This window comes from Haemaphysalis longicornis, unplaced genomic scaffold (genome assembly GCF_048455015.1).
Source record: "Haemaphysalis longicornis isolate Haplotype H1 unplaced genomic scaffold, Haemaphysalis longicornis Haplotype H1 scaffold_6, whole genome shotgun sequence".
In the NCBI taxonomy this organism is placed as follows: Eukaryota; Metazoa; Arthropoda; class Arachnida; order Ixodida; family Ixodidae; genus Haemaphysalis; species Haemaphysalis longicornis.
Window position 1 is genome coordinate 133,850,473 of NW_027526407.1, and position 23,979 is coordinate 133,874,451.

Sequence of the window (23,979 nt, forward strand, 5' to 3'; positions counted from 1 at the left end):
GACAATGGAGATGGCTGGTGTATAGGGCCAGGGTGATTATACGTGATATGACAAGAGCTGCAGAAAGTTCACCTCAGCTAAAAACTTAAAAACACGCTGACTAGAAAACATGGGTTCGTCGGCTAAAAAATGTGATGGGTGCAAAGGGATGTGTCGTGTGTATAATTCAGGGAAATGTTTGTGTCGTGTTGTGTCAAGTGCCTTGCATGTGATTAGTATGTGGACTACAGATAGGCCCTTTCCACACCTGCTACACGTGGGTCCCGAAGTTCCAGTGAGCAGGTGGGAGTGCGTCGCATGTGTGTGGCCTATCCGCAGCCTAGCCAGGGCGACTTCAGTGTATCTGTTGTGTGAGTCAGTTATGTAGCGTCCCAGTTGTGGTTTTATTACGTGTAGTTTGTTGTCTGTTTGTTGACTCCAGTGTGATTGCCATGTGTTACGAAGCTGTCGTCTGATGTGTGTCTTTAGGTCGGTGTAAGGTACTGTTGTAATGTCAACCGTAGTCATGAGAGCAGCATCACCAGCCATTTGGTCGGCGGCCTCATTACCAGGGATTCCACAATGCCCTGGTACCCAGCAGACAGTTATTTCAAGATTTGAGGCATATGCAGACATTAGTACTTTGAAAAGAGCATTTATAACATAGTTTTTAGATGACCTTCCTAATGACAGTGCCCGTACAACGCTTTGAGAGTCTGTGTACACAATGGACTTGGGAATTTTGTGTCTGATGATGTGGTTTGAAACGAGTAAAATGCCATATGCTTCTGCCGTGTAAATACTGTTATGAAAATTCATTGTTTTGCTGACTCTAAAATTCGGTCCGTGCGCTGCACAAGATACTGTAGAACCAGTTTTCGACGCGTCGCTATAGAATTCTGCACACCTGTACTTGTCCTGCAGGAACAGGAAGTGCTGCAGAATTGCATTCCTGGGTACCCTATTTTTTTCTACAAGAGTGAATGACAAGTCGCATGATACAGAACGAAGATGCCATGGTGCGATGAAATTATAAATGGGTGTCTTGTGCGTGTCAGAAAGGGGGACATTGAGTGCAGAAGCCTCCTCCCTAACTCTGAGAGAGAACGGTAAGGGAATCGATGGCCTGTTTAAAAAGAGTTGTAAATTTGAGATATCGTTCATGGTGGGATTAAAAGGATGGTTAGTCAGAGACACGATCTTGGATGCATACAACAGGTCAACATACTCCCGCTGATGCCCTAGGCACCATTTGTCGCACTCGACATAAAGACTTTCAACAGGGCTAGTGCGGAATGCGCCACATGAGAGGCGAAGGCCAAGATGCAGCACTAGGTCGAGCATTTTCAGTGCTGTTTTTGTAGCAGACCCATACACGACACTGCCATAGTCGAGCCGAGACCCCACCAAGGCCGTGTAAAGGCGCAGCAGGAGTTGTTTGTCGGCCCCATAAGATTGATGTGAGAGGACCTTAAGAATATTCATTGTTTTTAAGCATTTGCATTTGAGCTGTTTGATATGCGGGATGAATGTAAGCTTTTCGTCGAATAAAATGCCTAAAAACTTGTGTTCCTTGTGCACAGGAATCGACACGCTGTTAAGAGTAATGTCTGGGTCTATATGGACCCCGCGCTTCCTAGAGAACACAACGCAGGAGCTTTTTACAGGATTCAATTTAAAACCATTCTTGTCTGCCCAGCCGGCAAGCTTCTTGACGCCGAGCTGGACTTGACGTTCGCAGATGGACATATTACATGATTTAAAAGATATCTGCACGTCATCTACATACATGGAGTAAGAAATTGTAGGCGGCAGTGCCTTCCCAAGGGAGTTCATTTTTACTATGAAGAGAGTGCAGCTTAGAACTCCGCCTTGCGGCACGCCATTTTCTTGCACGTGTACCTTTGACAGTGCAGAACCAACTCTGACGCGAAAGGTTCTCTCCGACAAATAGCTAGCAAGGGTGTTAAACATACTACCAGAAACACCGAATGACTTCAGGTCAGTAAGGATCCCATAACGCCAAGCGGTGTCATAGGCCTTTTCTAGGTCGAAAAACACAGTTAAACAGAACTGTTTATGCACGAAGGCATCCTTAATATACGACTCTAGTGCCACAAGTTGATCATTCGTGGATCGCCCCGCCCTGAAGCCTGCCTGGCAGCTCTCGAGAAGGCCGTTATACTCCAAAACGTACACGAGCCTCCGGTTTATCATCTTCTCAAGAAGCTTGCACAGGCAGCTGGTCAGGGCAATGGGTCGATAGCTAGCGGGAGAAGAAGGGTCCTTCCCTTCTTTCAAGAAAGCTACAACTATGGCATCCCTCCAAGACTTTGGAATGTGCCCCGAAAGCCATATCTTGTTGAAAAGGTGAAGAAGTGTTACAAGAGTGTCTGTGTGTAAGTTCTGTATCATTGTATATGTAATGTTGTCTAGGCCTGGAGCTGAGGGTTTACACGTGCTCAGAGCACCCCTCAGCTCATGAATTGTGAACTCCGAGTTATAAGAAGTGGCTGACGTGTCATTGTCACGTAAAGGCTTCTTTTCGGCCACGAGTTTGTGTTTCATGAAAGTGTTTGTGTAGTGTGCTGAACTCGAAACGTGTTGGAAGTGTTGTGCGAGTGTGTCAGCCTGGTCTTCGAGTGTGTCCCCTGTTGTACTGACCAGAGGCAGGCTGTGTGTTTGATGTCCCTTCAGTTTGCGTATTCTGGTCCATACTTTCCGTGTGTCTGTGTAGGAGTTAATTGATGTTATGAATGTACGCCAACTATCGCGTTTTGCCTCACGGCGCACACGTTTTCCGAACGCCTTGGCCCGTTTGAACAAGAGGAGGTTACTCGACGTGGGGTAACGACGCAGGATACCCCACGCCTTGTTCTGGGCCTCCCGCGCCCGCCTACAGTCCTCATTCCACCACGGCCTCCGCTGGTTGCGCGGGGCACCAGAGGCGTGGGGAATGGACCTTTCGGCGGCGTCGAGGATGTGCGCCGTGAGGAGTTGGGTAGCTTCTTCAACGTGTAGGTGTCCTATGGATGTGTGGTGTAGTTGAGATGTCTCTGTAAATGTATTCCATGTAGCTCTTGCTTCATTAAACCTTTTATGGGAAGATGGACTGCTTGGGCCTGTACCTATGTACGTTAATGAAGTAGGGAAATGGTCACTACCATATGGGTCCGTGGCCACACCCCACTCAAGACATGGAAAGAGAATTGCCGAACCAATAGCCAAGTCAAGACATGAGTATGTGTTGTGTCCTATGTTATGATATGTAGGCTGTTTATTGTTGAAAAGGCATGCTCCAGAGGATGTAAGAAACCTCTCTATCAGGCGACCCCGGGCATCCGTACGAGAAGAGCCCCAAAGAGAATTGTGAGCATTAAGGTCGCCTGTTAGAATGTACGGTTCTGGCAGCTGGTCAACCAGCGCCTCGAAGTCAGAGCTTAAAAGTGTAACATCAGGAGGAATGTAGACGGAGCATACCGTTATCAACCTATTAAATATTTTTAAGCGTATTGCTACAGCCTCAAGGACGGTATTCAAGGTGACAGGGTGGCATGCTAAGGATTTTCGGGCGATTATGGCCACACCGCCAGAAGAGTGTGTGCAGCCATCCCTGTCTTTCCTGTATACCAGGTAACTATTCAAGAAATTTGTGTGTTTGGAATTCAGATGTGTTTCCTGGACACACATAACACTTGGCTGGTTGGCATGCAGAATCTCATGCACGTCGTCAAGATTATTCAGAAGGCCTCTGCAGTTCCATTGTACTATGTTCTCTCTTCCCATTATGAAGTGTTCGGAGCTACTGGACTGTGTTGTTTATGCGTCGTCTTTCGGGGCTGTGACTCTCGTCTTTTTTGGCTTGTCGGGAGGCTTTGGCGTCGGGACGCGTTCCTTGCGGTGCACCGCAGACAAGAACGGACCGACGTCCATTTCATCCTCGGATGTCCTCGGAGCGCCTGAGGGATCAGGCTCCTTGGACCGCGAACCCTTTGGGGCGCGCTTTTCCTTGCCCGCAACCACCGAGGGGTTCAGGAACGCCTCGGATGGCACAGGCGGTGCGGTGGGGGTGGGAGCTGCCGCTGGCTCCCCCAAGTCCATCTCCTCTGCGCCCTCGCCTGTGGCTTGGGACGCTGGAGTGGAAGTGGAGGATGCAGCATCGCTTCCACCAGACGTGGTTGCCCCCACAGCCGCTGCTGGCTCAGCGAGCGGTGCGGAGGCGGGTTGGGCTGCCCGAGGCAACCCAGGGGGGGGCGGGGCAGGGACCAGGTCAGACTCGCTGAACTGGGTCCCTGTGGACACCAGACGCCGCTCCGCCCCCCGGCGAGCCGCGTCGGCGTACCTCCCCAGAGGGAAAGAGGCGAACCTCTTTCGCGCCTCTGGAAAGGTGATGTTCTCAGTGACCTTTACATTTATGATTTGTTTTTCTTGCTTAAATTTCTCACAAGTGCGAGACCAAGCTGCGTGGGGCCCCTGGCAGTTGGCACAGGTGAAACTCTGGGTGTTGCAGTTTTCGGACGGGTGGTCATGTTGGCCGCATTTCGCACAGGTAAGGCGGCCGCGGCAGGAGTTGGTGCCATGCCCAAACCGTTGGCACTTAAAACAGCGCCGCGGGTTAGGGATGTAAGGCCGGACCGGACATCGAACAAAACCTGCATTTATGTATTCTGGAAGGCTCGACCTGTCGAAAGTTAAGATAAGATGCTTTGTAGGTATTTGTTTGTCCTCTCTACGTATGTTTATGCGCCTGACTGCTGTTACGCCCTGACCTCGAAGGCCCTCCAGCAGGTCGGCTTCAGTTTCGTTTAGTAGATCGGGATCGGAGATCACGCCCTGGGAGCTGTTTAAGCTGCGGTGGGGCGTGACCCTGATGTCAAGATCACCGATTCGGGTCTGGCTCAAGAGTTTTTCTGCCTGCTGCTGCTTGGTCACTTCGACCAGCAATTGCCCAGTTCTTTGTTTCTTGGCTTTGTACGCCTCACCAATTATACTCGTCAGGAACTTCGATAACAAGAAGACAGACAATGAAGCGACAGATCTTTCTGTGTCAGTTGACTCAACTACAAGAAAACGGGAATAGTTGTTTACAGTTGTTGGAAAGACAGTTGTTGAAAGAGGTGGAAATGGAACTTCGGTGCGGCCCCTTTTCGGGGGCCGATCACGTCTGGGGGGGGGGGTTTGAAAATGCCATATGACACATTGAAAAGCAGGGAGACGGGGGTACTTTCTTCCACAACCTTACCCTGATAGCTGAGGAGGTCCCGGAGCTCCCTGCCTGGTAAACAGACAGGGAGCCCATCCGCCGGAGCTTGACCTGGGCTCCGACGGCCACCGTTAGAGGTTTCTACCCTTCACCTTAAAAAACACATCACCACGGTTGGATCCAGCTTATGTTTGGGGGCTCGGGGTCCGCGGTATCGCCAGTACCGTCACCAAGATTGCTCAAGGTGCCCCGTGCGGGGAGAGAAGTACTTCTCATCGATGGATTTAAAGACACGCTACTGGCAAATACAATTCGGCGACAGAGAACGAGAGAAGACTACATTCATAACCCTGGAAGGACTTTACGAGTTCAAGGCTGTGCACAGCCCCACCCACCTTTCAAAGATTCATGGACACCGTGCTAGCTTGTTTAAAGTACCAAACCTGTCTCATATACCTCGACGACGTTGTATTATTCGCCCGACTTTTCCACGAACACCTTGCAAGAATGGAGTCTGTACTCGAGGCTATTCGCACGTCGGCGTTAATGTTGAAGCACGAAAAGTGCTGCTTTGCCTACGAGGAGCTCAAGTTTTCGGGCCATGCCAGTAACTCCACGGCACTCCTGCCTGAGCCAGCGAAAACTTCAACTATAGCGAACTTGCCAAGACCAAAAGACAAGAGGGGTGTGCGAAGGTTTCTCGGACTGTGCACACACAAGCGGCGCTTTGACGCAAATTAGGCACGCACTGGAGAGCCACTGACGTGCTTTACGAAAGATTGCACCCACATCAGCTGGAAAAACACACAATAAAAGCATTGAGCGAGTTGCAGCAACACCTGCAAAACCCACGCGTGCTCACGCATTTCAAATAAAACGCCCAAACAGAAGTGCCCACTAACGCCAGTCATGTATGGTTGGGTGCCGTCTTCGTTCAAAAGCAAAACCGTTGCGAAATAAGTAATCGCCTTTTCCAGCCGAGGTCTGTCGAAGGAGGTGAAAAACTTCCCAGCTTTTGAGAAAGAGCGCCTCGCAATTTTATGGGCCATTTTAAAATTTAGCTCGTGCGTGTATGGTAGACCGTTCAAGGTTGTGACAGACCACCATGCACTTTGTTGGCTTGCCAATTTCAAGGACCCCTCCGGCCGTCTTGGGCAGTGGAGCTTGCGGCTACAAGAGTTCGACGTTACAGTCGTCTAAAAATCCGAGAGCAAGCACTTCGACGCCGATTACCTGTCTCGCGCATCGGTCGATCTACCGCCAGAACAGTCCGATGAAGACAGCGCGTTCTTCGAAGTCGAGACGAACACCGACCTACCAACCACCACCGTGCCAGCCCCGAATTACGCGTTGTGACTGACAACCCCGAAGGATGCAATGTCGCCATGCCTAAAGCTCTCAAAAAGAACTTATCAACGTAGTCTCAAAAAATATTATCAGCCGCGGAACGAGAAATAATTGTCTTTTTGTCATCCCCGCCGACCTTCGTGGCAAAATTTGGAAGCGCGTCACGACTACCCGTGTTGCGGACATTTTGGCACAGCTCGCACTATTGCAAAATCAAGACGAGGTACTACTAGCCCAGACTTGCATCCGACGTGACCCACTACGTCCGTAGCTGCCGTGATTGCCAGCGACAAAAAACGCCGCCAACGAGACGCACTGGACTTCTTCCGCCAATTGCCGTCCCATCAAGGATCTTCAAGCAGATTGAACTGGACCTTCTGGGCCCGTTCCCTACGTCACAAGGCGAAAACTAGCGGATTGTCGTAGCGACAAACTACATTACGCGATACGCAGGATGGCTGCTCTTCCGAGGGTTACCGCACAAGAAGTCGCGAAGTTCTTCAGAAACCAAGTTTTGATATGACATAGAGCCCCTGAAGTCCCAATCATTGACGGCGGAAAATTCTTGACTGCGGAGCGTATGCAAGGAATCTGACGCTACAGCAACACGGATCACTTGAGAATGACGGCGTACCACGCCCAATCAAACGGACTAAGCAAAGCAATGACGAATAGGGTACGTACGTCGACGTTGAAAACAAGGCTTGGGATGAAGTCCTCTTGTATGTCACGTTTGCGTAACACACCATGGTTGAGGAAACAACAAAGATGACACCGTTCGAGCTTGGCTACGAAAGACTGCCGACCAAGATGCTTGACGCGATGCTTCCACGTGTAAAAGACGACGACCTCAAATCTGAAGTTCCAGGATACCTTCAGCGTTTGAAGGATGGCCGCCAGCTCTCTCGGTATCACACGACGAACCTGCAACTGGTGGATCCCGGACACTACATCCTGTGACGTCGAGACAAAGGGTACCGCCCAGGGGATCGTGTGTGGGTTTGCACTCCCATCCGACAATGCATTCTCAGCCCGAAGCTTCTTCGATGTTATTTTGGAACCTACCAGATTCTACAACGTGTTGGCCAAGTTACCTACGAGGCGATCCCTGATGGAAATTCCGGAACATCACGACAACGCACATGACCCGAAGTCGTCCACGTGGTTCCCCTGAAACCTTACTGGGCAAAGTGGCCGACGTTTTAGGTTTTTGTTGTTTGTTGTGACTGCAGTTTTTTTTAACATAGGGTCGATGCACTCTTAGGGAAGGAGTAATGTCGGGAACCATGAATTTGGTTGGTTTGTTTTGTTTTTACTGCCCGGCCGCACCGGCCAAATTATCTTTGTCCCAAGCGATGCGCGTGTTCCATTCTTTATTTTTATGACGCACTTGTTATCTCATCCTGCTATGGAGAGCGCTTCGCACTGACCTCACTTGCCTATAATAGTCTTCTTTGATCTACAAGGTTCTCGATCTACAAGAAACACTCGCGCCGGAAGATAAAAGCCTGCAGAGTAGACTCAGCGGTAATCGATTCCCCGACACCAGTCTGCGCACGTCACTTTGTTGACTGCTGTTTCGCCGCCTGTTTATTCTTTCAGTTGCTAGATGAGCACAAGTTCGCTCCAATAAACGTGTTTTCCTTGAGGACGACGGCGTCTTCTTTGGCTTTGTTAAAATATGTTCTACGTTGTTACCTTGCAAAGGCACAGAAAGCCCTACACTATACTTCGTAACTGAATTGTTCGGGGCCCTTTTTTTCTAATGGTCATACTGATACACATTGTTTTTCTCTGCTGGGATGAAGACGTCCCTAGAAGCGGGTATTGATGGCGACAGCCTAAAATAATACATTTTTTCGCGCGGCAGAACAAAGGAAGCAACTGTGCTAGATGTGAACGGTATATTCAAAGAATTGTTATCTAGGTCCTGAGCGTCCATGGTTGGTGCACCCCTGTCCAGCTTCTTTGTCTTCGTACATTGGGCATTATGTTTTATGTCAAAATGTTGTAGAGAATTTGGATCAATTTTGCCGGGCTTGATTAGGCAGCGTAAATTTACAGCTGGCAATTTTGTTCCAAAATTACGTCTTTATGAAAAGAATTGTGAGCGCCTTCTAATATATTATGTTTGATGGTTAGCGGTATAAGGTTTGACATGTTTAGCAACACCTGACCTATTTGAGCACATAGAACAATATCCTTCACTGCTTGGTAACTCCATATGGCCTCATCTGACCACCCCTCTTCATTAGGATCGGTTGTTTTACAATAAATTAATAAGAGTGAGTATTTATCAGTCTTACGTTAATGCCATCGTAACAAGAGAAAGAAACATCACAGTATTAGGGTCTGCTATTTTCGCTCCACAAAAATGTCTAACGAATTGATTTTTGTAATATATTTCAGTACAGGTACTGATAATAAGGTACATCAAAGCAGCTTTTTTATTTGCACGCTGGGTAAACATGCTCTCGTTGAAAGAACGCAACACCTTTGCGAACATATTAAGGGCACTAGAAATTGTTGATTGATTGTGTGGTTTAATGCGCGAAAACCACACGTTTGGGAGCGCGCCGTAGAGTAAAGCTCCTAGGTTTTTTCATCCCCCCCGGGGGATGTTTAGCGCGCTCAGACATCTGCACACGCGGCTGGTTTTGGTTTACGCCTCAATCATAAAAGTTCCAGCCGTGGTCCTAAATACCCCCAGCATTCTTGCGGTCAGCGGTGCGACCCCCTAGCCACTGAGCTACACCGGCAGTTTCTTCAAATTCTGTTGCCTTCAGTGAGAGGCCCTCTGCAAGCATGCCGCTCACGAGAAGTGGCATGACACTTACGGAGACATTCAAGATGTACCTTCATGTATATTGGTTCTTAAGCCTTGCAGTTTTGTACTACTTCACCTTTTTGGGAGGTTTGAACGCAAGGCTCACGTCATAGCGCTTAAGCCAAGTTGCTGAAAAAAAACTTGGCGTAAATGCTCGGGTGCAAAAAATTCAGGCATAACCAAGGGGTCGTTACAATGGTAGAGGCCCCGTCGGGCAGAGGGAAGGTTGCTAGGGGTTTGTCAGAACTGTCCCTTTTGAAGTGTTTCATGATTGTGGGAAAGGAAGGGACACGGCGTTGTGGTTCGCGTATCTCATACAAGCTTCTTCTGGGCCATACACGGGCATTATAAGCGGTCTCAGCCTGGTCGGACGGGCCGACAGGATAACAAGCGAGACGTCGGCGTCATTGTGCAAATGTAAGCCCTTGTTGACGACAATTAAGGTGCACGGTTGCAGTGATAGGGGCCAGAGATCAAGGCACTCGGTAGGGTAATTAAAAAAAGTGCAAAACATGGCGACCGTTAGGTCCTGGGAAACATTGTTAAGAGCAACAACTTAAGCATGACGCGCTTAAGTTGTGAACAGTTGGTGTGAACAGTTGTGAACAGTTGTGAACAGTTGGTCACATGCCGGGTGTGAACAGTTGGTCACATGCCGGGCTAAGCAGCGTCTGAAGCTTTTCCATGATATATACTTATCTAGAACTTGTATTCTTTGTGACAGTTCCATTTTTCTACCTAATTACGTGTCTGGAGGAGTCGATCACATTTACAAAGTGTGAGAGTACCGATGTAAGACCGCAGCATTCAGTAATTCTTTTTTCCCTAAAACAGCTTTCCAGTGGAATCGGTTGCCTTCAGCGATCGTTGTCGCTGTTGGTAGTGATTCATCTTTTCTTTGTTAGAGTCTCTTGAATTGTTCAGTTGATGATGGGTGTTATTTTGTGCTGTTTAAATATTGTATTTTACGTCTTACTGTATGTTACCCGCTAGATTTTTTCTACATTTTTGTCAATCTGCGTTACATTGTGTATTGAGGGTACTTGCTACTGGATTCGGTGTGTCGGTCCGGAATTTTTATTATACACGAACTTCTGCTGAACAGCATTTTATTGTTAATAAACTTCTAGAGCATCAATCGCAGTGAAATGACCTCGTCTCTTATTTTATGTAGGCCTGAACGTCAGTGTGACAGCACAAGTTGGACCCTGAAAACTCACACACTCCGTGCAAAATTGACATTTTGCACAACTGTGCGCATACGTTTTATTCAGTGGAAATGTTTTCCGTAATGCAACATCGATGTACTAATAAATCGTAGGCATTGATAAGAGTGCTTTTTTGAGAAAATGCTCATTACCTTATACAGCACGTGTCTTATACAAGCCGGAAGGTTGTTTTGCGTACGACACAGTATTCACGCATGCTATCTGCATGAACCGTTAAGCTCGAGATAATATTTGTCTTTAGCGGGTGCATTTATTTTCCGCAGCGTTTTGCACTGACACTATTTGCGAAGATTTATATAGACTAAAATTGACAAAATCTTATTTTGCTACTTCTATGCAATGTTCAAGGACGTTCATTCCATTTTTTATTGCTGATTGAATATGGCAAAAAAAGGCCTCTGCTTCTTTACGGGTAATTTCGAGTGGTACTGCGTTTATTTCTTGGTAATATCTTTGAAACGTATGCTTCGAATAGCTCCTCCATCCCTTTCCTCTTATCTATTACCCTTCTTCGGCGAACTGTGGTTCTTGTGCTGACCAATAAAGTGACGCAGTCTTGTGTTGGCAAACGTCTCAGGAAACCTATTTGGTTCTGTTTAATTCGGATGCAAGCCATTGGGTGATAATTGCATTCTTACTTACCATCAAGCTAATACATATTGATTTAAGCAATATGGCTGATGAGCTCATAGCACCCTATTTTTGAGCCGAATACTGAGGCTGGGGGTTCCGAGTACAGAGACGAATCTCCTCGCTTTTCTGGGGTTACAACTGCTCTATGGCGTCAAATATACAAACACAATTTTCAATGATGATATTATAACAGAATTCTGCATTGCACGTTCTGGCGAAACATGCACGCAGTTCTTCAGCTTCACACTTTGCGGGGAAAACTACAGATAAAGATATCTACACATTAAACCAGAAGAAACCAACAACAACATGCATGCACGCGGATTCTTCCCGGCATACAGCAAAGATGACCTTGGTCAGCCCGCACAATGAACACGACAGCTGCCTAACGTTAACCAGATACGATCCCTTACAAACCAAAGAAGCATCTATCGCTCCTGCCAAATAGAAAACTACTGCGTGCGAAATTTATCCACTCTGTTTTCCACTCTCTTCGGTATTGCAAACCACCAGCTATTAGCCAGAGAGTTATTCCGCCTGGCATGCGAAGCGAGCAGAATAGGCTGATCTCATTGATAACATGAAACAAATTAACGAGAACTGTATGTTAGGGCGTCTTACGCACCCACCACGGCAGCAGCACGTAACGAAAGAGGATCATTGCAGCTACGTGCAGTTCAGGCAAATACCTTTCCTCAGCCCCCTATATATCCCATATTGCACCCAATTGTATAGTCTCGGCTATTGCATATTTGCCAAGCCTGCGGAGTGCTCCTTCATATCATCGAGACCTGTAACCATGCCTCACGACTTCTCCGAATTATACGAGCTTTAATTATACGAATATTCCTCCAAAATATACGAGCTTTAGGACTGTGCCCTTACCAGTTCTGACCTATAGATCCCCGCCTGTGTGTGTTGAGGGCTGTTGAGGCTGGAAGATTCCAAGGGATGTAAACAGAAGACTCTTTCTCATTGCTTTTTGTAGAAAGAAATGTTTACTACCTCTTTGTAGATCTCGTAATGACGGCTCTTGCTCTCGTGATTTCCATTCGACAGCGCGCCGTTTTCTTAAGGAAAAGGGCTGCAATAGCGAGCTTGGCGGTTATATTAAGATGGTACAATTATTTCGCTAAAACAGCTAGAGCAGAAATTTACTTTTAAATAACCAGAATGCGGGAATGTGGAACAGTGACGCTGCAAGGAAACGGTTCTCTACCGTGTCAACCCTGCCGTCTATCCAATCCAAGTCTTGTCTAGTGGCGATGTACTGTTCACTTCAGAGCACGGCTCATTCACAACTACAGTGGTACGCAAAAAGCGGGTCCCCAAACGTGTTGAACGTACACAAAATAAACGTCAGATCGAGGTGTTACACACAAAATGTACAAAGTACTATTTAATGATCGCGATGTAATGCTCAATCACACACTCCCTTGCACCTTCTGCCTTATGTTTTCTAGACTTCCTGCATGCTTTGCCCGCGTGAGAGAAGGGCGTCTGCCCCTGAGACTTTTTTTTGTATTTCTGGTGCGCACCCGCACAACGTCCCAAACATTGCACTTGTAAATATCTGGCCTTTGTTTTGTTTAAACAAACCCTTTTTATGACGTGATTTACGTTTATTTTTGTGGGAGTACCTTTAAAGGTTTGTCACAACTCGAGCAATCACTTTTTCTGTTTTGTGCAGCTTCCAAGTTCGACAGTATCACTGTTATGGTTTATAAACTAATAGTCATTCTTCGTTGTTTTACTACATTCACATTCGGGGTACTTTCAAGAAACCGTCTGCTGTAGCCACCACTACGTAGTCTAGATCTAAATCCGAAATGTAAAATGTCCTTCTTACATTGAGAAAAACAACAATGTGCTGTCTCGGCCTTGCATAGTTTTTATCCCACATTCTTGGGATTAATTTACTTTTAAGGTGAATGACTAATTTGGAAAAGTTTAATTGAAAAAAAAATAGTTTCATGGAGCAAGAGAGCTCCTGACAAGCTGGAAATTTATAGGTGAAGGTTCCGATCGCTGCAAAAAAGTTGCACAGTTTGCGTATTTAAAATTTTGTTTGGTGATTTTCGTAAGTTCACACCTTTAAGGTATTTAAAATTATGATTTACAAGAATACGTTTGCTCCGCTAAAAATTGCTTATAAAGTCTGCAATAATATTGCTCCAAAATGGCAAGAAGTAAGCTTGAAATAAACAAACCCTTAGGTAGAGGAATGTGTACCCATCGAAATGATCGTCCCAACAATAAAGGCGTGTTCAGCAGCCTATAGCAACTATAGCATCATGTATAAATAGTTTTGGCGTAGCGTCTTCTGAGACTCATCCTATGGTGGCGGGTTATCGCACCCGACTGCTGCGCTTATGCGCACGTGGATGTCGCTGAGGTCACCCGTCAGCGGAACAGGTGGGCATGCCTATAGCCCGTCGTCAGAGATATTACCCCACCATAACAATTCAATAAGTACCCAGCCAAGCCCAAAGTACCCAGCCGCCATCGCGTTACCGCACGCTACCCGTGATGCTAAAACTTTTTTAGAAGCGTTGTCCACAAGCGTTCAGGACAGCAGCATTGATTTTATTATATTGAGACCCACCACGCTCATCATATTTTGCGTAGCCAGTAACCAATAATACCTCCAGAAGCCCCTGACCCAAACAGTAGCAACCGACACCGAATGTCCTACGACAGGATAGCAAATGTTTTTTAGAACCTAATTTGCTTCATAAACAGCTTCAAAAGCCTTTCATCGCTGAATTCTGTGGAGCTTGAACTCCTTAAATATTTCATGAGTTGCATGGCGGGTCACCGTATCCCCACATTTCTGTTTGAATGACACTGTATAAAATCACTGTCCCTATCATGATCCACATACCCTTTAAAATAAACAAGGTGCGTTTATATCAAAACACTTTTGTTAAACACCAGTATTTGGCTAATGTGTGCCCAGAGATTTGGTTTGTTGTAGATAGTTTAGTACGTATAGTTTAGGGCCATAGGAACTGCAGCAATTGAGCCCCTTTTATAATTTTTACATTTTTATACAAATTGTTTCGTAACATCTATAAAGTCCGCTAGATATATCATGTACGCTGATTACATAACCCTTTTGTTTACATCTCATTCTGCAGGTGTTACTATCGAAAAGCAAATAGCACACTGATGCAAAATACGTATTGGCCACTTATACATGAATCTTAATTAAACGTTGACAATGAACAACTGCAAATATGTCTACTCTAAAACATAAAGGGCTCATATGAAAAGGAGGGCTTTAGTTTAAAAGCCACAACATACGCGTCTTCGAAGCACCAAAGTGTTAGGTGTCACATTGAATAGAAAAGATGTTTGGGCAGATCATGTTGATACAGTTAGAAAGGAAATTCTTAAAACTGCAGGGCAAAAAAGGGGTTATTGTTGCAAAATCCCAAACAAACAAAAATGTGTGCGGCATAGTTCAATATGTATATTGCACTTGAAATCCACCCACTTGATATCCAACATACTCAGAGAGGGCTTTGCGTGCAATCTATAGCAAAAATTACTTGGATCGTACATAGGACCTATTGTGAAAATGCGGATGTATAAGTATATTTCATTTGTATGCTCTCAAAATAAAGAAATAAATAAAAATCTACAGAGAAAAACACATCACACTTATAATTTTAGCACCTGTCTGGAGCAGCTATTTTGCCTATACTATCCGACCAAAGCAATGCCAAAACACCCAACGTGCCGAATAACATTATGTACTCAGTCACAACAGAATACTTTACCCAGCATATTGACGCCCTAATATTTATTGAGGCTAATTTACTGCAGTATAGCGACGACAGCGGCCTCAAATTTGTTTTATTTTAACCTAGTACAAAGCTGCTGTTGTTTCTCCCTACTTTTACGGCTTCCTTGTTTCGGACCCATCACTTAATTTGTCAGTATGAAATGTGTTTGAGTTGTTTGCGACTGTACGCATTTGGATATGTTATTGCTCTTTTTTTTCGTGTTAGAGCTGCAAAGTGCCTGTAGTGTATCTGGCATGGACCACATGCACACTCGTAAAATGTGCAGTTTTCTTTTGCTTTATTTTCATATTTCTGTTCTTCGTGAAAGAGAGTTTTGCTCTACGGTTCATTGCTATCTTATTTTGGTTGTACCCAGCAATTACTGTGTTATTTTTTGTGTTTGTAATACTTGCCTATGGCTTTTCTATTCTCAATTCTGCAATTATACCTGTAGTGTTGCTTGGCCATGCAGCCGGCTTGCATTGTGATTGCGTAGACTTGGCAATCTATGCAAGCTGCTTTTTCTCTCGGTTCTACCCCCTCAAACTGAGGAAAACAAAAACTAAAAAAAAACCTTTACACTTGACCATAGTAACATTACCTCACTAAAAATGTTCTGTATGTAACATAATCTTTGATATTCTTATGGAAAATGCTTTATTCTTACATATAATATATTGGAGCTTAAGAAAGACTGTTGAGAGTCGGCATCAGTAACTGTAAGAACAGAAAAGTGTACTGCTGCTAAATGTTAATAATTCAAACAATATTCAGAACCTTTCACTTGCATAACGCAGGTTGATAAACTTCTTCATTGTAATTTACAAGCCTTTTTTTCTCTTTTCAGTTTCTCCTTAAGATGGCCGTTGGGGTAAGAGTAGCCGAACTTGGTGCATCGTCTTTATAATATTTTTAAACTTATTTTCCTCTCTCCTAAATACATGCTTTTTAGTAGAGATAAAGTTATTCACAGTAGTTTGTAATACTTGTATTGTGAAGTTCCCAAACTTTCTTACGTGAGCACGTTGTGACCGGAACAGGATAAGGTTTTAATAAAAAAATATGTGCAGATGCAAACAATTGGCATTACTGGTGGAAATGGGCATCAAATGAACCTTAGGGGCATAGTGAATAGACGAAGTTGGGACACAGCAGTTAAATTACCGTAACAAATCATCTAGCACAAGGTTCAAAAATCACAGGAATTTCAAAGAGAGCTTCGAATAAATTGCAGTGGACGAAGTGCGCATGTTAAGAACTAAGAAGCACAGAAAACAGCCAACAGTGCGTTGACGCTCGTGATATCGATACTTCACAGATTCTTCTTATGATTAGATCGTATTAATACGTCACAAAATTTTGAGCAGTTTCCACTACTGGTGCAAGGCTGGAGAAACAGCAAAACTGCCTGAACTGCTCTCTTCGTCAGAGACCCCGCAATTGCACATCATCTTCAACAGCAGCCCTCGAGGCCTGGTGCAGGGCGAAGGCATCTCTAGTCAATCTTCTACCAATACTGCTCAGCGCCTCTCGAGATCATTTTTCTGGTTCCAAATTCTTTTATTTCTTCCCTCCATAAAGAATTTGACTTTCTAGTTTTCTAGACCTATCTTCTGATGTGTACCTTATCGTCCTATCCGCCGTGTAGTTCATGGATTACTTTTTCTCTAATTACGTGGCGAGTCCAAGTCCATTTCTTTTTCTTTATTTGACATCGATATCTGCTTCTCCCACTTCATCTCTGATCCCGGCAGCTAGTTTTGAGTCTCCAAGTGTTACTGCGATTGTTTTTCGTCTTGTTGCGGTTGGTCTTTCTTAGGCTACTTAAACCCAGAATTATTGGTCTGTCTATGATTATTTGGCTGTCGTCCTGTGACTCGATTAAGCAACCCGGACGAAGAAAAATGGGTACTGCGCAAGTCTTTTATGCTCGTAGCCAAATGCAAACGCCTAAGCCTGGCCTATATGTTTGTACGTGTCATCTTTGTTGAACAAGAAGAAGACATTACATAATATAAGAGAGGAAATTAGTGCACAAGGGGTATTTACAGTGTGTCTTTATTAAAAAAATTCATGGATGCTTTGTTTTTCAATGGAAAATGTTATTGTACATCTACTTCAGAAAACTGCCGCCTGTTGTTGATTGCGCCACCTCCTGGCGGCATATGAGAAATCATGCGTCAACAACAAAGAAAGGTTCGACTAACTATGTTCCACGTTCTGCTAGGAACGCACGTGGCGCACGGCAAAGCGGTTCTATAAACCTTGAAGTCGGCCGCCTCAATTTCCGCGCATCTCCGCCGTCCTGCAGCACTGGTATCGAGCAACCTGGCCTGTAGCAGTGGAACGCGGTAAATTCAAATCGCCATGACCAAGCATTAAGCGTGTTTACCTTGGGATGAGGGCGAAGAAACAGAAACAGGATGAGAGGTGAGCGGGAAAACAAAGTGGAGCATTTCCTTGGGAAATGTCAACAAAGACTCTCATCTTTTGACGACATGTGCAACGAAAGGAGCAGATACGCGGCCAATTTTAGCTTTGAAGTTGTTTTGTAGAGTGCCGATTTCGCCGCTGTTTATTTTTTCACCATTAAATTTCATCACGAAATAGCCGCTGAAAGATCTCTACGACCCGCCTGCTCCAATAGCTTTGTTCGCTGTCTATCATATCTCTGCCAAACTAATGTGTGGTAGCCCGTGGTCAAGTCGAGTGCCAGCGCCGGTGCAATGAACGCAAAAAAGTTTCTGCGCTCCCGAAATGCGCTGATAGCTCAATAAGAATGACGGCGGTTTTATAGCGTTAGATACGCGGCTTAGATTCCGACCCCGAGAAACATTTGCTTTCAGTTGGCTACACATTTAATTGCTTCCCATCGGTTCGTACCCGCACCCCTTCTGCCTTTGGGTTGGCCATTTATCAGGACGCCATGAACGCCCAGGGTTGGATTTCCGGGATCTTCCAAACCACATATGTTTGGGATTCATGGTTTCTGGGTTGGAAGGACGAATTTGTGCGGCCTAACCAGCTCTGCAGTACAAAAAAACTAACGCCGCCGTTTTTTGTAACAGGCAGCATCATGTCGTCCTGAAGGGTTGACTAACACATTAGAATATCACAGAAGGAAGGATATCCAGCATCCTAGCTACGGTATGAAAAAGGTAACATAAAAATGAAAACATCAAGTTTGGAATTTTGTTGTTGCTGTATAATTATATATTGCATTCACGCCCTGGGCAGTCTCACTGAGCCACGAAATATCTTAAATGGTAATGCCAGATTATATTTTGGCAGTGTAAGGGGCTAGAAGGTCTTCACAAATCTGTCACAAATTATAAAACCTGTGGGCAGGTAAATAACCACGAGCGTAGTCTAAGAGCGCAGTCCGTAAAAAAAACTACTTCAGCAGCAGATCTCCTGCTGAGCGCCCAAATTTTGGCGTAACAAAGAACACTATTTTAGCTTCTGCAGCACAACAATTTATGGGTAAGGGGAAGAACAGCTTACAGTGCCGAAAATTAGGTGGAACATCCTAATGTAATCAGCGTTTATTTTCGCAGTTGGGTTTTAACTCTTTTAAAACTATTACGCTTGGCATCAAGCCGGCCACACGACTGTGAGCTTATTGGTCAATAGTCTCCCCAGCGTACGACCGGCCGCGCCACATTTGAGAAATATAAAAGCGACGTACATATCCGGACTACATCGGGAGAAGGTAATCGGCCAATTTCATCAGGATATCTTATTTTTTGGCACGGAAGTTTTGACCGATTGCTCCCGGGAGTATTAATGCGTTGAATGTGGCCATTGCGTTGGATCAGAAATGGTAGATAATCGATAGCAATGCTGGGTCGTACCAAAGCTTATGAGAAATACGATGTATATCGGAGACCGTATAGCCAAGGCAACGGTGTCAGGTGTGAGGTATGTGGGCGTTACGAAAAGATTGGAAATTGACGCACTTGCGTTCTTCATGTAATTGGTACTCTCCTGAATATTCAACGTTATGACAACCTAACCTTAGCCAAGGAAATAGAGTGTGTGAACTCTTGCTGTGAACGAAGCTAATGAAAGGGGATCTTTGAAAGAATGAAGCCTGCACGATACTTTAAAACATAGCATTAGTTTATAACAGAACCAAAAGCATTCCCTTTCTATATATAGTAGTTGGCTTTAACTGGGAGTAAAAAAACATCTTTCGTTCGGTAATGCTTCGTTTGAACAGCTTCGTATCTGGCATGCAAATTTCCTAACTTATGAGCACGGAAACCTCAATGGTGTTTTCTGACAGGCATCAAAGCGCCCACAATTCATACATCAGAAAGGCGGTGGTGGAGGGTATCCAAATTCGCACGTGGTGTACATACCAATGAGAACATCGTCTGCTTTTAGAACAGTGAGCACAGAAAATATTCCTCCAGGCCTCACATCAGTAATTAAGTATGAGCCGTATCCCATAATGTGGCCTTCCCAGGTACCGAAAGCGTAAAAGCACCTAAGAACAACACCTAAGAACTTGTGCTCCTTGTTCACAGGAAGCGACACGCCATTAAGAGTAATGTCTGGGTCCATATGGACCCCGCGCTTCCTGGAGAACACAACGCAGGAGCTTTTTACAGGATTTAATTTAAAACCATTCTTGTCTGCCCAGCCGGCAAGTTTCTTTACACCAAGCTGGACTTGACGTTCGCAGATTGACAGATTGCATGATTTATAGGATATCTGCACGTCATCTACATACATGGAATAAGAGATTGTAGGTGGCAGTGCCTTACCAAGAGAGTTCATTTTTACTATGAAGAGAGTGCAGCTCAACACGCGACCCTGTGGCACGCCATTTTCTTGCACGTAAACGTTTGATAGTGCACAACCAACTCTTACTCGAAACGTTCTGTCTGACACGTAACTAACAAGAGTGTTTAACATGTTACCCGATACACCGAATGACTTGAGGTCCCTAAGGATCCCATAACGCCAAGCGGTGTCGTATGCCTTTTCAAGGTCGAAAAAGACACTTAAACAATACTGCTTATGCGCGAAGGCATCCTTGATATACGAGTCAAGAGCTACCAGTTGATCGTTCGTCGATCGCCCCACCCTAAAGCCTGCCTGGCAGCTCTCGAGAAGACCGTTGTACTCGAGGAAGTACACGAGCCTGCGATTTACCATCTTCTCGATTGAGCTTGCACAGGCAGCTCGTCAGGGCTATAGGACGGTAGCTTGAGAGGGACGACGGGTCGTTTCCCTCCTTCAGGAAAGCTACAACTATAGCCTCCTTCCAAGAGTTTGGAATGTGCCCCGAAAGCCAAATCTTGTTATAGAGGTGTAAGAGTGTTAGAAGTGTGTCAGCGTGCAGGTGTTGTATCATTGTGTATGTGATGTTGTCTGGGCCTGGAGCTGAGGGTTTACACGTGCTTAGAGCAGCCCTCACCTCATGTAGTGAAAACAGGGAGTTGTAAGAAGTCTGTGATTTGTTGCTGTCGCGTAGGGACTTCTTTTCACAACAGGCCTTATGTTTCAGGAAAGTGTTTGTGTAGTGTGCTGAACTGGACACGTGTTGGAAGTGTTGTGCGAGTGTGTCAGCCTGGTCTTCGAGTGTGTCCCCTGTAGTGCTGACCAGAGGCAGGCTGTGTGTTTGTTGTCCCTTGAGTTTACGTATTCGTGTCCATACTTTCCTTGTGTCTGTGTAAGAGTTTATTGATGTTATGAATGTACGCCAACTCTCTCGTTTTGCCTCACGGCGCACACGTTTTCCTAACGCCTTGGCCCGTTTGAACAAAATGAGGTTACCCGACGTGGGGTACCGACGAAGGACACCCCACGCCTTGTTCTGGGCCTCTCGCGCCCGCCTACAGTCCTCATTCCACCACGGCCTCCGCTGGTTGCGCGGGGCACCAGAGGCGTGGGGAATGGACCTTTCGGCGGCGGCGAGGATGTGCGCCGTGAGGAGTTGTGCGGCTTTATCTACGTGTAGGTGTCCTATGAATGTGTGGTGTAGTTTGGATGTCTCTGTAAATGTATTCCAGTTAGCTCGTGCTTCATTGAACCTATTATGCGAAGATGGACTGCATGGGCCTATGTAAGTGAGGTGGAGAAGTGGTCACTACCGTATGGGTCAGTTACCACACCCCACTCGAGAAGAGGAAAGAGAACTGCGGAGCCAATAGCCAAGTCAAGACATGAATATGTGTTGTGTCCTATGTTATGATATGTAGGCTGTTTATTGTTGAAAAGGCATGCTCCTGAAGATGTAAGGAATTTCTCTATAAGGCGACCTCGGGCATCCGGGCGAGAAGAGCCCCAAAGAGTGTTGTGAGCATTAAGGTCGCCTGTCAGGATGTATGGTTCGGGGAGCTGGTCAACCAGCGCCTCGAAGTTAGAGCTTAAAAGTGAAACATCAGGAGGAATGTATATGGAGCATACCGTTATCAACCTATTAAATATTATCAAGCGTATTGCTACAGCCTCAAGGATAGTGTTCAGAGTGACAGGGTGGCATGCTAAGGATTTCCGGACGATTATGGCCACACCGCCAGAAGAGTGTGTGCAGCCATCCCTGTCTTTCCGGTATACCAGGTAACTATTCAAGAAATTTGTGTGTTTAGAATTCAAAGGTGTTTCCTGAACACACATTACACTTGGCTGATTGGTATGCAGAATCTCATACACGTCTTCAAGATTATTCATAAGGCCTCTGCAGTTCCATTGAACAATATTTTCTTTTCCCATTATTTAGTGTGAGAGCTACTGGAGTGTGTAAGTTTATGTGTCGTCTTTCGGGGCTGTGACTCTTGGATTGGGCTTTTTGGGCGGCCTATCTGTAGGCTTGGACGATGGAGGCCGCTCCTTGCGCTGCGTTGCAGGCAAGAACGGCACGACGTCCATCTCGTCGTCCGATGTCCTGGGTGTGCCCGTCGAACCGGGCCCCCCGGACTTGGCCCCCCTTCGGGGGCCCTTCGTTTGACCCGCCACCGCCGCTGGTGTCGGGGGCACCAGAAGTGGCACGGGCGGTGCGGTGGTGGTGGGAGCCGGTCTGGGGCCCGTGGTGTCCATGGCACCCTCCAACGCACTGGACGATGGGGAGGCACGGACGGGAGCGGCACCGGTCCCGACGGAAGAGGTTGCCACCACAACCGCTGCTGGCTCAGCGAGCGGTGTGGAGGCGGGCTGGGCTGCCAGAGGCAACCCAGGGGGGGGGGGGGCGAAGCCGGGACCAAGTCCGACTCGCGGTACTGGGTCCCCGCCGAAACCAGACGCCGCTCCGCCCCCCGGCGAGCTGCGTCGGCGTACCTCCCCAAGGGAAAAGAGGCGAACCTCTTTCGCGCCTCGGGGAAGGTGATGTTTTCTGTCACTTTTAGATGGATTATTTTCTTTTCCACTTGGAATTTCTCACACTTCCTGGAGTAGGCCGCATGAGGACCCCTGCAGTTTGCACATGTGAGGTTGTCAGAATTGCAATTGTCAGTGGGCTGGTCCTGCGCTGCACGTTTCGCACAGGTTGTTTTGCCACGGCAAGAGGTTGTGCTGTGCCCGAACCGCTGGCACTTAAAGCAGCGGCGCGGGTTCGGTATGTACGGGCGAATAGAGCATCGGATGTAGCCTGCATTTATATATTGCGGAAGTTTCGAACGGTCGAAGGTCAGGATGATTGGTTTGGTGGGGATTATCTTATCGTCCCTGCGCATCGTGATGCGGCGCACAGCTGTGACGCCCTGGTCCTTTAACCCTTCAAGAAGGTCGGAATCTGTTTCTGTCAGGAGATCCGACTCTGAAATCACACCCTGGGAGCTGTTCAGGCTCCGGTGGGGCGTGATCTTGATGTCGAGATCATGGATGCGAGTTTGGGCAAGAAGTGTGCGGGATTGTTTTTCATTGTTGAGTTCGACAAGGATTTCTCCTGTCCTGAGCTTTTTGGCTTCATACTTTTCACCTAATGTGCTTTGCAGAAATTTCGAGACAAGGAATACCGACAGTGAAGCGACGGGTCTCGTTGGGTCAGCTGACTCGATCACAAGAAAACGAGAATAGTTATTCATGTTTGTTGAAAGGACAGTTGTTGACAGAGGTGGGAATGAAACTTCGGTGCGGCCCCTTTTCGGGGGCCGATCACGTCTGGGGGGGGGGGGGGTTTGGAAAATGCCATATGATACATTGAAAAGCAGGGTGACGGGGGTACTTTCTCCTTTGACCTTACCCTGGTAGTCAAAGAGGTCCCGGAGCTCCCTGCCTGGTGGACAGGCAGGAAGCCCATCGGCGGGAGCTTGACCAAGGCTCCGACGGCCACCGTTTACGGCTTCTACCCTTCACCTTTAAACACCTCGCCACGGTTAGACACGGCTTATGTTGGGAGCTCGGGGTCCGCGGTGTCGCTGCTCACCGTCACCATGAATACTCAAGGTGCCCCGTGCTTGAATTTATTTATTTATTGTTTTTTATTTGTTTATTTATTTATTTTTATTCATTTATTTATTCAATATTTTTATTTATTTATTTATTTATTTATTTATTTATTTATTTATTTATTTATTTATTTATTTGATACCTGCTTTCCTTTGCATGCATTACAGAAGGGAGATACATAACACTAAGCATTAAATATGAGACAAAATAACAAAATAATTCTACAAAGCGCGCTGAAAATTGTCAATATAAACAGTTAATGCAATCATACGTCGAAGACAATTACACTGCAGCATTGATGTAAAATAAAAGGAATCGCGCAAGGCGTCACCTTTAAAGAAAAGTTAATAATTTGCTTTAAGCTAGCGGTCCCACTTTCAGATATGTAGAATGGCGCTTGGACATACTTCTCCCCTTCTACAACAGTTTTCGCATGATAGATATTACGAAAAAAGTTAAACCTGTGGTTTCGTCTGTGATCTTTCACGTCCTGCCATTTGAGTTTACTTTTACTTTCTCTCATGCTAAGTTGAGCGTGCCAATTACCTAATACGAATTGCACTGACATATTCT

The 23,979-nt window shown here is 46.0% G+C and overlaps 1 long non-coding RNA gene across 1 annotated transcript in view; it reads left to right on the plus strand.

Moving 5' to 3' along the window:
* LOC144143253 (uncharacterized) overlaps positions 1-23,979 on the plus strand; it is a 63,151-nt gene that overhangs the window by 4,964 nt on the left and 34,208 nt on the right. The window contains exon 2 of the long non-coding RNA XR_013317081.1: positions 15,857-15,880. This is a non-coding gene — a long non-coding RNA (uncharacterized LOC144143253). The remainder of the gene's footprint in view (positions 1-15,856; positions 15,881-23,979) is intronic.